Below are 15,578 nucleotides of genomic sequence, written 5' to 3'. Positions count from 1 at the left end.
TGGGAAGGACATACCAATGGTATGAACTCTAAAGTAGACAAGCCACTTTGTATTACTGTGTCAAACCACACAGCTCTAAATTGCTGGTGAGTGCCTTATCTTAACCCCCTTTCACCCTCTGAATTTGTCACCAAGTGCAAAAGAGAAACCCCAATGATATCCTATACAAGTGAAATAAAGCACAGATTCCAATGCTTTAAAACATTTAGAATTCTTCCTAATATGGCAGGTTTAGGGGAAAACCATCTCTGAAATTATTTAACTATAAGCCCAGGAAAGTTTATAGTCCTTCCAAATCTGTATTCTCTTATAGTTGATAAAATGGATTGGCAGAATTTTGTGTATATTTTGTCCTCTGACTTTCTAGGAAAAAATATCATCTTCCCAAGGCTGCCAAAAAACTTTTGGTTTAGAACTGTATCTAATGACTATGAGGATGGATCTTACTGTTGACATTCTATTTTCTGGCAACGTGCGATTTCAATTCAGAAATCAATGCTTGTGTTACACAATTCAGTTACATGTGAAACTCCCATCTTGGAGCCTTAAGCCTTGGCCTAACAAACAGTGACCTTTGCACTGATAATCATTAAGGAAGCCCTGAAAGGCAGACTCCTAGCTGATGAGTCACTCTTCCACAATTTGGTTGCTTTATCATTTTCTGATGCAGCTGATGGGAAGATATTTTCTGCAGTTCCCAGCATGTTGCCCTGCTTGATAGAAACAATGATCTACAAGGATTTCCTGAGGAACTGCCCTATGTAGCATGAGTGTTTTCTCCCTGCCTAACTGCCACCAGAGTATTTGTCACATTCCTGCCCCTTCACATACAGCTTTCAGGCAGTAGGGGGGTCCCTCAAAAGATGTTCATGAGGAGAGTAAGCAATCCTAAGGGAAGGGATCAGTAGTGAACTGAAAGTGTGGGCACAGCCAGACTAAGGCAATCCAATGGCCTAAACACGTAATAGCAAATGGATCTCAACTGGCTAGAGCTTTCACTAGAATGGTGGTTGTAAGGTCCCTTCTTTTCCCAGGGACCCCATCGCATAGTGTCACCTTCTTCCCTAATGACAACTACAAGGGCCTCCTTTTGCCCTTTAGAACAAAAAGAGTTAGCAGTTTGAAGTGATGGGCGACTGGTGCCACCTTACGGGGGGCACGTTCCCCCCCAGCGACCAGTCAGCAACCGAGAGGGGGTCCCTCGATGGCCAATCTCGCCGACTAGAAAGCAGCCATAGTGCTCCCAGAAGTGGCTGAAGTGCTGTCACTCTCTGGCCAGCATTCACAGGGGGGTCACCAGCGCTCCCACTTGCGCCCACTGACCATTGCCTAAGCAGGGAGCACCGCCTGTCAGGGGGTGCACCAGCACTCTCAGGGGGTGTACGTGCACCCCCTATGTGTCACCACTATAAGAGTATTTCTAACAGCTGGGGAGTGGCTGCTTGATAGGTGGACTAAACCCATTGCATGCTTTTCCTCTCCATCACAGAGTCCTCTGCTGTGGTGGGGTAGGTAGACCCTACCCCAAAGCAACAGGTTTGGGGTTACTTCCTATTGTGATGAATGGAGTGTTCTTTGGCCCTGCAGCTGCTGTTTCATGCTCTCTGCAGATGTCACTACATCAGTTAAACACCAGTCACATTTTTCAAACATCTGTTTACAAGTTTTTTGAAAGGAAATCCATAAATTTAATCTCATCATATGACTCCAGAAATGAGGGCTCAAGGCACAGGCATAAAATGTCTGCCCTTTAGTAGAATGAACTTTTACAATCATTCTGTGTGATCTCCTGTGTATATGGACAGAAAGATTTCAGAAAGTGTTTTCTGCATAAAGGCTATAACTTTTGGCTGAGTTACAGTACGTCTTCCAGGAAAACAAGCTGCTTTTGGAAAGAGATCCAATGTGATTTGAAGAATGGAAGGAATTTTAGTTTTGTTGTGCATCTCACTTATGTCCTTTATTCTGTCTTCTTTTTTGCATTTCCCAGAAGCCTGAGAGACAGCTGCTTTTAAGGGGTGTTAACTACCAGTAAATCATGCTACTGTGGCTCAGAACGGGGAACAGTAGTACTGAAATACCCTCCATCCTTTTTGGCTAGGGACAGAAATTACACATAAACCAGTATAAGTGATCAGAAACTGGTTCAAATCTATACCACAACAGAAGTTCAGTGCAGATAAACTACTTCCAAAATGGCCGAAACCAGTTTAAGATAAACCTGGATGGATGTAGTATCAGACTTACCTGATTTAGGTAAATCAGTTTATTGAAATTCTGTCCCAGATCCTCATGTTATTTGTTTTACAGTGGTGTCCAAAAGCCCAAACCAGGACTGGGGTCTTAATGTGCTAGGCACTATGAATGCTTGTAGATGTGCTGGATGTCTACTCTGATACACTGTATAACAGCGCATTGGAGCAGACTCAATTAATCGAGTCTGCTGGTATGTACTAATTAGCATGCTCCAGCAGCCACAGCATCACAATTTTGAGGCATGGGGTGCTGAGTACACAAGACATTGCAGGCGCTTTAATGAGAGCGGCTCCCAGGAGCCCCGCCACTCACCCGTAGAACATGTGTAACTGTGCCCTATAAGAATAAACTAAAATATAGTCCCTGCCTCAAAACATTGGCAATCCAAGAGGTTACAACCTATGGGCATGTGTACCCACATGTCACTGGTGAGACTTCAGTTTGTGTAGGCATATCTGAACAAAAGCACTGAACTCAGCACAGACGGCTGAACCAATCCAAGAGCATGGGCAAGCAACTCAGGTGTTTAGCCTGCACTGAACTCCATGCTACCACAGATCATAGCTATACATGTAGTAGTAGATAAGCTACTTATTTTTTAGGGACGTACTTCATTCGCAGTTTAAAGGATGTTGCAGAAACCGCAACATCTGGGATTGTCTGCAAAGTTCACAAAATCTGCAAAATCAACAACCAAAAAAAAAGCTTAATTAAAATAAAATGCTGGCTCCCCAGTGGGACCCAGCAGTCCCCATTGCCAGGAAGAGAAGGTGCCGGCTGGCAGAACAGCACAAAGGGCAGCTAGCAGACAAGATGGTGGCTGCCCCTTTGTCCCTTCTCTCCCCCCGGGTCCTCTCTGCCAATCAGCAGGGAGGCAGGACAGCATGATGGGTTGCCAGCAATTAAGATGGCAGCCACATGAAGGGTAGCCAGCATGAAGGATAATCAACAATCAAGATGGTGGCCACCCCTTCATCCATCATCCCTTGCCCTGGAACATCTCTGCCAACTGGCACCAAAGGGCAGGGCTGCACAAAAGGCAACCAGCCATCAAGATGGCAGCTACCCCCTTGTCCCTCTTCCCCCCACACCTCCCACCCTGACCTTTCTGCTAATCAGCACCAAGGAGCAGGGCTCCTGTGAAATGCCCGCGGGATCAGCTCTGTACTCCACGAGTGGGCCGCAGAAAACTATTTGTCTCACTGTAGTTTAGGCAGGTTCCTAGTCGTTTTAAAGCTAACTTAAATATAAATATATGAGGGGAAGAATTTGGGCTACATGCAGGTTATATACACACACAACTCCCACATGTACAAATCCTTGTTCCCGAGCAGACTTTATTGAAGAAAAGACTGCTTGAATATCACCACTGCAGCTGTACTTTCACTGAAAAATGAGGGAAAAAATTCCCATGTATAGATAGACTTGTTGCTGGTCAAAATTTACCCTACCACCCTTCATAGTAGGCAGGAAGTGGTAGTCTTTCTAGCAAAAATGACCAACATTATTTTTCAAATATAAAAAATATCTGAGAAAAACAGGTTGTGGTCTAGCCTCATCCTTTTTTTTTTTAATGATCCCAAATTCACCAGTGATATATATTAGAATGTATGTATATAAAATGTATTTTAAGAATTTTATTTACATCTGTACTGTGTTTCACCCACAAGTACTTTATTATTACATGCCACTTTTACATACAATACTCCATTTTCACAAGGTCAGTTAAATCATCCTGTAATAATATTGCCAATCAAGTAATTGGAGAAAACTACAAAATTTTACTATGATTACTCACTATGTTAACCATATGCAGGTAGGATTTGTAACTCAAACTACAACAACATGCCCAGAGTAGTTTTTTTATACAGCTTTGGTCTCTTTTAGTAGATTCTTTTATTTACTGGTAGTTTCTTCAGTGACTAAACTCAAAGTACTGACCTTTTGCCAAGATAAATCAACAGTCTTGATAGCATCTCTGTTTCAGCCAACTTTTCTATCAAAACTTCCTGGTTTTTTTAAAGGGGTTCCATCTTATCCCTATTGAGTGTGAGCTAATAAGACCCACCTGGTGTTGCTACTAGAGTGAGTCAATAGAGTAACACTTCATTTTACCCTTGTGTTTGTAATATGCTATTTCCCTTTAGAGATAGGGAAACCCCTCAAAGTGGGGTATCTGGCCTTCATGTTACAAAAGGAATATTTTTGCAAATAATATATGAAGAAATATCAGTCTGTGATGCACAATCTTTGGTTAGGAATTGTTATAATACATTATCTAGATAAATAGAATGCTTTCATTTGATCATTTGGTATGTTTCTCCCATTATGATTTAAATAAGTCTTAAAATGATTTTACTTTGCATTTATTGTAAAACAAAATTTGCTAAATTTTGGCTATAGACTATAAAAACTTGCAAGTGCACAGCCTCAGCTCCAAGTTTTAGTAAGAATCCACATTGCTATCACAATAGATTAAACTCCACACCATTAAAAAACTGTGTCATTTTTTGCAGTCATGTGCATTTATGCCTCAGGACATCAGTAGCTAAGGGGTTTGTCTGAGCTGTTAAGCTGAACGGACACATTTCTTCATAGCTGCAGTAATTATGAACACTATGGAAAGGCTTTAGCCAATAACAGCCCAGAAAAATCAAATGCTGTTCTCTTGGAAATTACACTGAATTTTGTACTGACACTTCAAGTTTGCAGTCATCTAGTTCTGATGCTGCAAAACCAGTCACTCATTTATTTACTGAAGGAAAAATTATTCATTTAGAAGACCTTTACACAATCCTTTACACTGTATAAGCACTGGTTTGGCTCTCTAAAAGGTGGACAAGACATAAGTTACATACAAGGACCTCACAGACAGGCTGCTGCTTCATGTACCAGAGAGGAAGCTACTGGTGGACTAGACCTATACTCATATGGATTTACTAGTTCAAATCCCTACCATAGGTATTAACAAAGATACTAAAAATGTCAAAGCCATACTATCAGCACAATCAGAAAAGAATTACAGTATGATTCACAAAAGAAGTAGCAAATTAATTTAACTGCCACACCCACTAAGCCCTATCTATTTACATTATGTCCCACCCCAAAGAAAACCTACAAAAACAGTGGTCCCAATATTGCAAACATGCACAAGATAGAAAGTTTTGGTGGGGGGGTTTAAATTGTGCTTTGTCTTGTTGTAATGGGGTCCCTACCTGATTACTAAGGGGAAGAGGGTGCCCAGGGTCAGCTGACTGGCCCCAGCTTCTTGAACAGATTTATGATGGCAAAGGGGACTTAAATACAATAGCCACCTGTCTCAGGTGCAGGCAGTGATTTATAGGCCTGGGATGGAAGTGGAGAGCTAGGGAAAAACTCATACACCCAGGGTCTCACCCAGAGAGGGAAGTCTGGTCAGAGAAGGGAGAGCCTTGGGGAAGAGCCAGTCTGAGCTGCTTATAAAGGAAGGACTCTGTACCCCAAGCAGCAGCGGTTTAACACCTCAAGCCTTTATAGTAGTGCTACTGCACAGTGAAATTAACCCCAGGAGGGGAACCATTTGTTTTAGTGGATGCTCATGTTTTTAGCTTGTGTTTAAACCTGAGGATCAGATATGGCTGAAAAAGTAGGACTGGAGGCCACTAGGGTGCTGCAGGGGCACCCAACACAGAAGAGTTCCACGGCCTGAAGCCCAGTGAGCTACATGAGAGCAGAAGCCCAAATGCTTCAGGAGGATGGTTGCTTGTCAGATTGTTGTCCTGTGGGGTCAGGCCAACTCTCAGGATCTCAATATTGTGCTGTTAGACAGGAGGATGTGACACAACTGCACATATAGAAACACACCAATCAGTTAGGTGCATACACACATACACTACCAGCTCAGGCACAAACACATCCAAACCAGCCTCGGCACATGCCTACCTATCACCAATTCCAGCACATACACCCAAAAGGTTAGACACAGATCACTAATTCGTGTATCATGCACATAATGACATATATACATACACAGAGGTAAGTTCCTAACTTGGATGGTACAGTGTGTATGTGTGTGCTTGGGGGAAGGTTCAGGTGAGAGAGAGAGTTAAAGTGTAGGGAGTGAAAGTTTCCAGAGCTGGGATTAGAACCAGCAGACTACAGAGAAGTTGGCTGAGGAACTGAGGCTTGGGTTTACTTAAGGTAGACTGGGGCTGGAAACTAAGGCAGACAGGTGAGCTATTGGGGGGCAGATAAGTGATGGCAAGGAGGAGACAGCCAGGAAAGAAACTGAGGCAGAAACCTGGTTGCTCAGGGGAAAAGAAAAAGGCAGTGGGGATAAGATGGTGGCAAAGAAATGGGGTTTGAAGGCAGAGAGGAGCTCAGGACAGGTGTTGGAGGTGACAGTGAGCCAGAAGCAAGAGAGGGAGAAATGAGACAGAGGTTAGAGGGGCGAGGAGCAGAGATTGGAGTAGGGCCAAACCATAGTAAAGGAAAACCCAACTTAGGGGTCCAAATAACAGTTTTATTAAACAGACAACATACTGCACAGCCCCGTGAAGTTATTGGCGCGCGCGCGCACACACGCACACACACACACACACACGCACACACACGCACACACACTGCACAGCCCCGTGAAGTTATTGGTACACACACACACGCAGCAGGAGAAAGAGACTCAGTGAAAGTGTTGGAGTCCAGGTAGGGAAGAGAAACACAGTCCAAGTCCTTGGTTGAAGAGGGGGCGGGAGATGATAGCCACCTATCCAGGTTGGAAAGGGGTCCTTGTCCAGTAGGTGTTGTCCAGAGGGGGGTCACTGGCAGGGCCTCTAGGTGGATAGGTGGTGTGGCATGGTGCGGGTCCAGATGGAGAGGGCATCCCAAGGAGTCAGTCTTCACTACCCCTTTTTATGCGGCAGACTACCTCTGACCTCCTATGGGGAGGGCCTGTCCAGGCAAGGTCAGTTGTGTCTCAGAGGGCCCCAGGTGTTCTTACTGAGCATGTGCAGCTTGGCACAATGGTTGGTTGCCTCATCTTTTGTTGATTGAATGCTGAGGGTGGTTCCAATGGCTGGGTTGTTGGTCCAGGTATTGGTGTTGATGGTTTGTTCATTCAGAGGGAGCTATTTTTAGACCTCCTGCCATTGTCTCTCAAGCACCTTCATTTATTCATTCAGGAACATTACATAGGAGGGATAGGTGAGCCATGGGTTACACAACCGGGCCTGGGGACAGGATGGAGACTTGACAAACAAAATGGAAACCTGACATGACTTATGCTAACTTACGTATGTGGGCCTAAATCATATAGTACCAGTAAAACAGCAATATACAACAGTGAAAATCAATATAAGCATAATAATTATATAATATAAAGAAGGCGAAAAAACGAAACAAATACAACTTGCTACCAAAATAAAATGCTGAAGCTTATCCTATGTCTTAGCTCATTTATACTTATCTATAGGGAACAGAGAGGGAAGGAAAAAGTCAGAAATGGTTGGGGATGGGAGGGAATGCATTTTAAAAACAAAACAAAACTGGGGGTCTTACTACAAGATAACTAAGTACCTAGCAGCAAAGACATGAGGAGGTGCAAACCCAAAGCTGGAAAAGAGCAGAACCAGGGGGCTGAGGGGCCCAAAGCCTACAAGGGGCAAGTTGGGGTCCAGGACCCTGGGCTTCTGATACCTTGGGCAGAAAAACTCAGCTAAATTAAAGTGGTCTAAGGCCTGGGGTGAGGCCTCAGCCCAGAAAAGGACTTACTTCCAGAATCCATTTCTGCCCCCTAGGAGCTGACTTCCTATGAAACTATAACATCAAGGCATAGCAGGTGAGATAACAGAGTGGGTAACCCTGAGAAGCTAGCATGGGTAATGAGGTAGGGGCTGGGAGAGGAGAACTTGCCACTCTGGTAACCAACCATGTTACATTTGTCCATCATGTAATAGGATAAATATTCAATTTATGTCCAATAAACAACTTCTGATTCTACCATAGTTTCATAGTTTCATCTCGGCTTCCTTGCAATATTTCATTTTGATTATTCCTTAATCCAGGGACCTGCAACATTTTTGGGCAGACTGCCAAAAACACCAGCAACCTTGACTTGTAAGATGTTGGTATGCCGGGGCAGACAGCAGGGGTGATCCTTGCTGTGAGGTCCAAGTTTTGTTGTGGCAGAGCAGCCCTGTTTCCTTCCCTGCCATCCACCCCAAGGTGTGCAAGCACCCACTGCCAGCAACAAGCTGGCCCGGGGCTCTGCCACACCTCAGTACAGCTGTTTGCAGTCTCCCAGTTGCCTGCCACACAGGTCTGGGCTCTGGGCAGGCTACAGGCCCAGGCTGCTTATAGCAGATGGAGGGGAGGCTGCAAGCAGCTGCACTGGGGTCCATGGAGCAGAGCTGACCCTAGGGAGGGTGCGGGGCCTGGGGCATATCAGCCTGTGCGGGGCCCCCTTAACACTGCAGAGGGCTGTGGTACCCCTGCAAAAGGGGTGCGGCCTCCATGCTTCTTCCATGGTATGGGGCTGAGCCACTAGCTCTAAGCGGGTCCCGTTGGAGCGGCTGCGGCCACTCCTCTCAGCTTTGTGGGCCCCCCCAAGTGCAGGGCCTGGGGTGGTTGCCCCAGTTCACCATACCCTAGGGACAGCTAGGGCCCCAGCCTGGTTCATTGTTGGCAGTAGGTACACGCACGCCTCAGGGTGGGTAGCAGAGAATGGGTGGACTGGGAGCACTGGTGGGTACCATCTGGCTATGTGGAGGCAGGGGAGGTAGGGGGGCAAGCTGGCCCCAATGCAGCCTCTCAGGGGAAAGGATCTTGACCCAGCCCCATAGAGAGGAAGGGGGCATAGCCTAGCCCAGTCCTGGGTGGCAACATGGTATGGCCAGGCCCCAAACCAGCCCCAAGGGGAAGGGAGTGTGGCCCAGCCCTAATGTGAGGGAAGGAGGTATAGCCTGGCTCTGTAGGGGAAGCGGGGCATGGCCAGACCCCAACCCAGCCCTGCAGAGAGGAAAGGGGGCATGGCCCAGTCCCCATCCAGAAGCAGGGGATGTGGCCCAGCCTTGCAGGGGAAAGTGTTATATCTCAGCTCTAATGTTGCTCAGAAAATTGGGTTTGGGAATTTGACAGGGGGGCAGGGTGACCATATTAAAGGCCACTATTCTCCCACTGCTAAATTTCCGGACCCATGGGGAGCCCCATGGGCCAGATACAAGGGCTCCGTGGGCTGCATTTGGCCTGCAGGCCAGAGGTTGAGCACCCCTGTTATAATTCATATAATTAGGGACCTACCAAATTCATGAGCCCTGGTGGCCGATTACACAGCTGTAATGTGTCCGGAGCCCCTGATATCATGGCTGGGGGTGCCATTTTGAAGGCAGAGCAAAGCAGGCCTCCCAAGACGCTGTCTGAGGGGCGCTGCAAGTCCCACCCCTCCCAGGCATTGGTTAAAAGCCCTAGCTGGAGCTTCCTGGCTTGCTAATTCAGTAATTACCATCTGCTTCAAGGGTGGGGGGCAACAATTACTTAATAACAAACAGTTTAAGTGTGGCACAAGCAAGTAGGCATGCTGCAGCAGTTTACCTGCACACAACTCTAAATTCCCAGGCTGACCCCTGACTGGCTCCTGGACTGAGCCGATATCAAGGGCTCAGCCTCTGATTTGCTCCAGTGCAGCTGTCATCCTGCCCCTCCACCAAAGAAAGGAACTTTTGGCAGGCTTTTTCCTGCTTCCCCCCCCCCCACACACACACACATACCCCTCCCCTTCTGGAGAGAGAGAGATGGGAACTTTTTCTGTCTTTCTCCCTGCTCCCCACTTCAGGAGATAGGCAGTCTGCCTTTTTTTTCCTCTTTGCTCCCTTGCCCCTCCTTCTGCCCTTCTAGGAGGCAGTTTTCTTCTGTCTCTTTGCCAGCTTTTTTAACATGTGCTTTTTCACAGGGACTGGCTGTGCTTAACATGTGCTTTTTCACAGGGAACTGGCTATTTCACTGGAGACTGCCACTTACATGATTTGCATTAAATCTGTGACGTCATGTATTTGGTAGGTCCCTACATATACTTCTGCCAAGTGGACTCTCTTACCATGGGGATATTTTGCAGACATGTTAAATATTGAAGATAAATACAATAAATGTAGGCGAACATAGAGAAATACATTTGATATGAAATGGATGATCTCTGGTTTGCAAAGTGGAATTAAAAGTCCTGAACTACCTGAACAACTAGTAGATATATAATAGTCACTGACAGAACAGCGTATTTATGTATTGTGAGTAGAATTATTCCAAATCTTGGTTTTGATCCTAAAAAAAAACAAACCAGAAAAAATATTTTCAAGGGAAAAGTAGATTAAGTAAATATTTGCTTTCTTATACAATTAGTCCCTCTTTTTCTAAAGTTTATTTTTCCATTTTCATTAGAAATGAATGCAACAAAATTTGCCATAACTATTTTCAGAAGGTAAAGCAGACATTTAAATCAAATGGCAGTGGAGTGTCAGACACATTACTACAGGGGTGTGGGTTGTAGCCGTGTTGGTTAGTCAGACAAGGTTCTTTGGGTGAATCTGATATCTTTTATTAGACCAACAAAATAGTTGGAGAACAGCTTTTTAAACAAGCTTTCAGGTTCAAAAATATAGATACATTACTATATTTCTATCAGAGTATATTCAGTTAAAATGACTGAGATCTGAAAAATTGAAAACCCCATAAAACATAAAATCATACGATTGGGGAAAATCCATTTTGTTTAGCACCTTTCATAATGAAGGTTCAGAGATGCTAGGGTCGGAAGACCCCTACAGATCATCAAGTCCGACCCCCTGCCCTGGGCAGGAAAGAGTGCTGGGGTCAGATGACCGCAGCCAGATGCCTATCCAGCCTTCTCTTAAAGACCCCCAAGATAGGGGAAAGCACCACCTCCCTTGGAAGCCCATTCCAAATTCTGGCCACCCTTACCGTGAAGAAGTTCTTCCTGAACTTCTTCAGGTTGTCTACAAAGCAGTGTAATAACTGATAAATAATTTAGTGTATAACTAAAATGGACATTTATTATATAGCTGATGGTAGCATCCACAGACCAATGTAATGGTCATTACACTACAAACTCATTTATAGAAATACACAGAACGTTGGTCAGGAGCATATTTAAGCATTCAGTATTGCAACCTGAAGAGTCCATGGTGTCAGTTAACCCTAAGGCCAGGTTCAGACATCGCACTTTTACAGGTATAAGGGATCAGAAACCAGTCTGTACTCATAACAGAAAAGAAGTGCGGCACACAAAACTGGTCTATACCTCCAACAGAACAGAAGTTCAACACACAGACTGATTTAAAAATGGCGTAAACCCTTTCCCCCTGCCACCAAAAGGTGAATGTGAGTTCTCTTCGCTACTGATCTAAACTATGCTGGTTACAGAAAACCACATAACTTAGATTGATTCTGCCTCGGGCTTTTCGAATGTCTGTATCTAGCCTAAGCGAACAGGAAATAACCTTGTGAGCCACAGAAGTGGAAAAATAATGTGAAAACTTTTCATTTGTTTTGTAGAACCCACATAGGTTTTTCATGCTACAAAAACAAAACTGTTCCTTTTTAAAGGAAACACAAAGAATTTACTTTATATTCTAATCCATAAACTGAAGAAAAAGGTGCTACAGCCTGCCACTTTATAAAGCAGGTAATTTAATCTTCATTGTAGAGGTATTGCTCAATTAATGGAGTTTTTATCTGTAAAGCTAAAAAGTGTTCTTGGGTTTTTCTGATGTGCCTGTTTGAAACAGGCTCTTGAAATATCCCTGTTTTTGAAGTAGCCTGAACAATCAAAAAGACTGTAATTATTATGTTCCATCATGAATTCAAAAGTTGGTTTAACTGATTTCTTTCAAGATGGGTTTATACTTCAAATACTGCTCAGTCATCACAGCAAAATCACTAAGGCTTTTTTTTCTTATGTAAAATAGAAGCTCAAAGTATTGCAATCCAAAGTATGAATCAGAAGATGTAGGTTCTACCTCCTGAATTTAGGTTTCTACCTCCTGTTTGATAAGCATTTCACGTCGTAATTTGTTCTTTTTCCAGGTGACTGGCAACCATAGTTTTGTTAACTTAATCCAGGGATAAGCAGCCAGTTTTTGAGTATTTGTAGAGTATTAGGCTCATGTATTTAGCTATTTGCTGTGTTTTTACTAAACAGTTTTGTAGAAATGTTTGCTAATAGCACACACATGTGACTCTAGGACAGGTAGTGTAACCATTGAACCATTGGTTTTCCCACTGATTTCTATAGAAGCAGAATTAAATATTTAAACAAGCCCAGATTTCTGTCAAACAAGCCTACAACAATATATGTGTGTGAAGGATGTAGGATCTGCCCTGTTTAAACTGCAAATACTAAGTAAGATTGTTTGGTTGTTACATGAGAAACAAGATTCATGAGCTGAAGTAATGTCTCTTACTGGTTCAAATGTATAGCTGGGAGAGATGTTCAGGCATAAAATGTCCTTCTCTGGATCCTGTTTGTTGTAAGAGACAGGTATTAAGTAATTCTATTGACTTACTGGTAGTTGCATACATAGATTTTTTCAGATTAATAGCAAGCTCTTAGATAAATAGCCAGGAGGACCAGACAATGGATATAGATAAGCCATCTCCTAACAAAAGCAGAAGACAAGGCTGATGCCACTTAAAAGCTTCAGCCAAGGGTTTGTCCTGCTGAGGTTGGAATCAAGAGATCAAAGGGACACTATTAACATGACTTACAAGGAGGGGGTTCTACTATCCAATGCTGCTCCTGTGGAGTAGACAGAAACACCCACAGGACAGAAGACTGGCTAAATTGGGCAAACTCACTACAATGGGAGGTAGATAGACATGTGCATGGTGGGTGTACATGTGAGGGGCACTCAAAGAGGTCCCAGGCTGGAGCTGCCTCAGTAAGCACCTGTGGTATAACCATATTTTTATAAGGGAAATGAAGAAGAGAATAGCAATTAAAATATAACTACAATATAATGAAAGGGTCTAATTCCACTATCCCTATTTACAGGAATTTATTTTCCTACTGAGTCCCAAATCAGATCAAAAGGACTACATATACATGTACCTGCTGAAGGATTGGGCCCAAACTCAATAACATCTTGTTTCAGTTGCTCAGCATTAGTACTTAGGGCTCCGATCTGCCAAACGGTTACATGCACACTTAACTTTATGGACATGTATAGTATCATTGTCTTTATACTTATATGTTTGCAGGATCAGACCCTAACTCAATACTCATGTATTATGTCTGTTATAAAAAGTATACAACTAGAAACACAAAAACATCTAAAACAGTATATAGCAGTAGGTCACAGTATGCCATGTTACATTCATATCAAAATGAACCATCTAGGATATGTCTAAACTGGTATTATTCGCAAACAATGCCTGGGAAGAAACAGATGAAGTACATGCATATGATCAACTACAATACATTATGAGTCCACTTGTTTTTCCTCATAGAATTTTATTTTGAATAAAGGAACATATCTTTCTAAAACAGGGGCAGGCAATTATTTCAGCTGGAGGGCCACTTAATGATTTTTGGTGAGCTGCTGAGGGCTGCAAGGGTAGCCCTGCTCCTTGACAGGTGCCCTACCCCCTGGTCACCATCTTGGGACCTGAAGTCCTTTCCCTAACCCCTGACCTTTGTCAAAGGAAATCCCACACCTTACACCTTCAAGTACTACTTTTGGGAGGGAGGATGCTGCCCTCTTGACACCAGAAAAAAAAACAAATCATACTAAAGAAAATCAAACATCTACTATAACTTATTTTACATTTATTTTTAAAAATACTTTTGTCCCAATTTATGCGTGTTCATAGATTCCTAGATTGTAAGGCCAGAAGGGACCTTGGAAGATCATCAGGTCCAGCCGCCTGAACCAAGCAGGAGAGATACCTGGAGGTCAGGTGACCACAGCAAGGTGACTGTCTAGTTTCCTCTTGAAGATTTCCAAGGTAAGGGATTGTACCATCTCTGGAGGGAGCTTATTCTACAGTCTGGACACTGTGATTGTGAAGTTTTTCCTAATGTTGAGCCTGAATTGATCTGCTATTACTCCTGGTTTTCCCCTCAGGTGCCCTGGTGAACAGTTGCTCACAGTTGTACTCCCCTAGTATAAAAGTAAGCTGCTACCAGGTCCCCTCTCAGACTTCTTTTCCTTAGGCTGAAGCATGAATACCGCATGCTCCTGGAGACTGGGGGAGCATGGCGACCACCCGCAGGCAGCAGTGGTGGTGTCAGGAGCAGTGGTGGTGTCAGGAGCAGGGACATGGTGGAGGTGAGCTGGGAACTCCCACAGGTAGTCACACTTGATGTCAGCAAGGGTAGGCCAAGCAGGAAGCTCCTGCAAGCAGCCATGGAGGTATTGAAGGCGCGGGGGCGGGGTGGTGAGTGCTAACCAGCGGTCGGCAACCACCCGCAGAAACCACTGGCAGTGTCAGCAGTGGCCAGTGGTGATCAGGGACCACTCGCAGACACCCCGGCGGTGAGAGGGGGAGGGATGGCAACTGGCAACTGCCCACAGGCACCACCAGCAGTGTTGGTAGTGCTTTTCGCAGGGGGTGCACTGCCAATCTCAGGGGGTGCACGTGCACCTGTATGCAACCAGCCCATTGGCAACACATTACGAAGAGTCCTAGCCTTTCCTCGTATGGCTTGCCTTTTAAGACTTTGTTCATATGAGTGGCTCTTCTTTGGACTCTCCCAAGCTTGTCCACATCCTTGTTAAAGTGTGGTACACAGAACTGGATGCAGTACTCCAGCTGTGGTCTCACTAGAGTGGGAGAACACCTTCTTGCTGGAGGTACATCGATTGATGCATGCCAGAGAATTATTTGCCCTACTGGCTACAGCATCTCACTGCCAGCTCATATTCATACTGTGGTCTATTATTACCCCACTGATTGCACAGTGTATCTAGAGGCAATTCCATAATAGTGCAAAATACAGTCTTACTCTTGTATAACGTGGGGGGTTGGTTGAGGAGTGCGTGTGTGTGTGTGTGTGCGGTGAGGTATGCGTGAGTGGGATGTGTGGGGGGGAGATTGGGGCTGGATGTGGAGGGGTATGGGGTATATGGTTGGGGTGGGAGGGTGTGGGGTTATGTGTGCATGGGAGGCTGTGTTTGGGAGTATGCTAGGGGGTGTGGGAGTGTGTCTGGGGGCTGTAGGAGGGTGTGGATGTGTGTGTAGCTATGGTGGGAAGGTTTGGGTGTGTTTGGAGGTATGGTGGGAGGTTTGAGAGTGTCGACGCGCCTGTCAACGAGTTCAATCACTCGGTCATCTGTGTA

General features: G+C 44.6%; 1 long non-coding RNA gene across 1 annotated transcript in view; it reads left to right on the top strand.

Annotated features, from left to right (window-relative positions):
• LOC149864521 (uncharacterized) overlaps positions 1-15,305 on the top strand; it is a 57,557-nt gene extending 42,252 nt beyond the window's left edge. Inside the window, exon 4 of the long non-coding RNA XR_016442756.1 lies at positions 14,110-15,305. This is a non-coding gene — a long non-coding RNA (uncharacterized LOC149864521). The remainder of the gene's footprint in view (positions 1-14,109) is intronic.
• The last annotated feature ends 273 nt before the right edge of the window (positions 15,306-15,578 follow it).

The sequence above is a fragment of the Crocodylus siamensis genome, chromosome 5, assembly GCF_052110815.1.
Source record: "Crocodylus siamensis isolate JL-2025a chromosome 5, ASM5211081v1, whole genome shotgun sequence".
Lineage (NCBI taxonomy): Eukaryota > Metazoa > Chordata > Crocodylia > Crocodylidae > Crocodylus > Crocodylus siamensis.
This window is presented reverse-complemented; position numbering and strand designations above follow the sequence as displayed.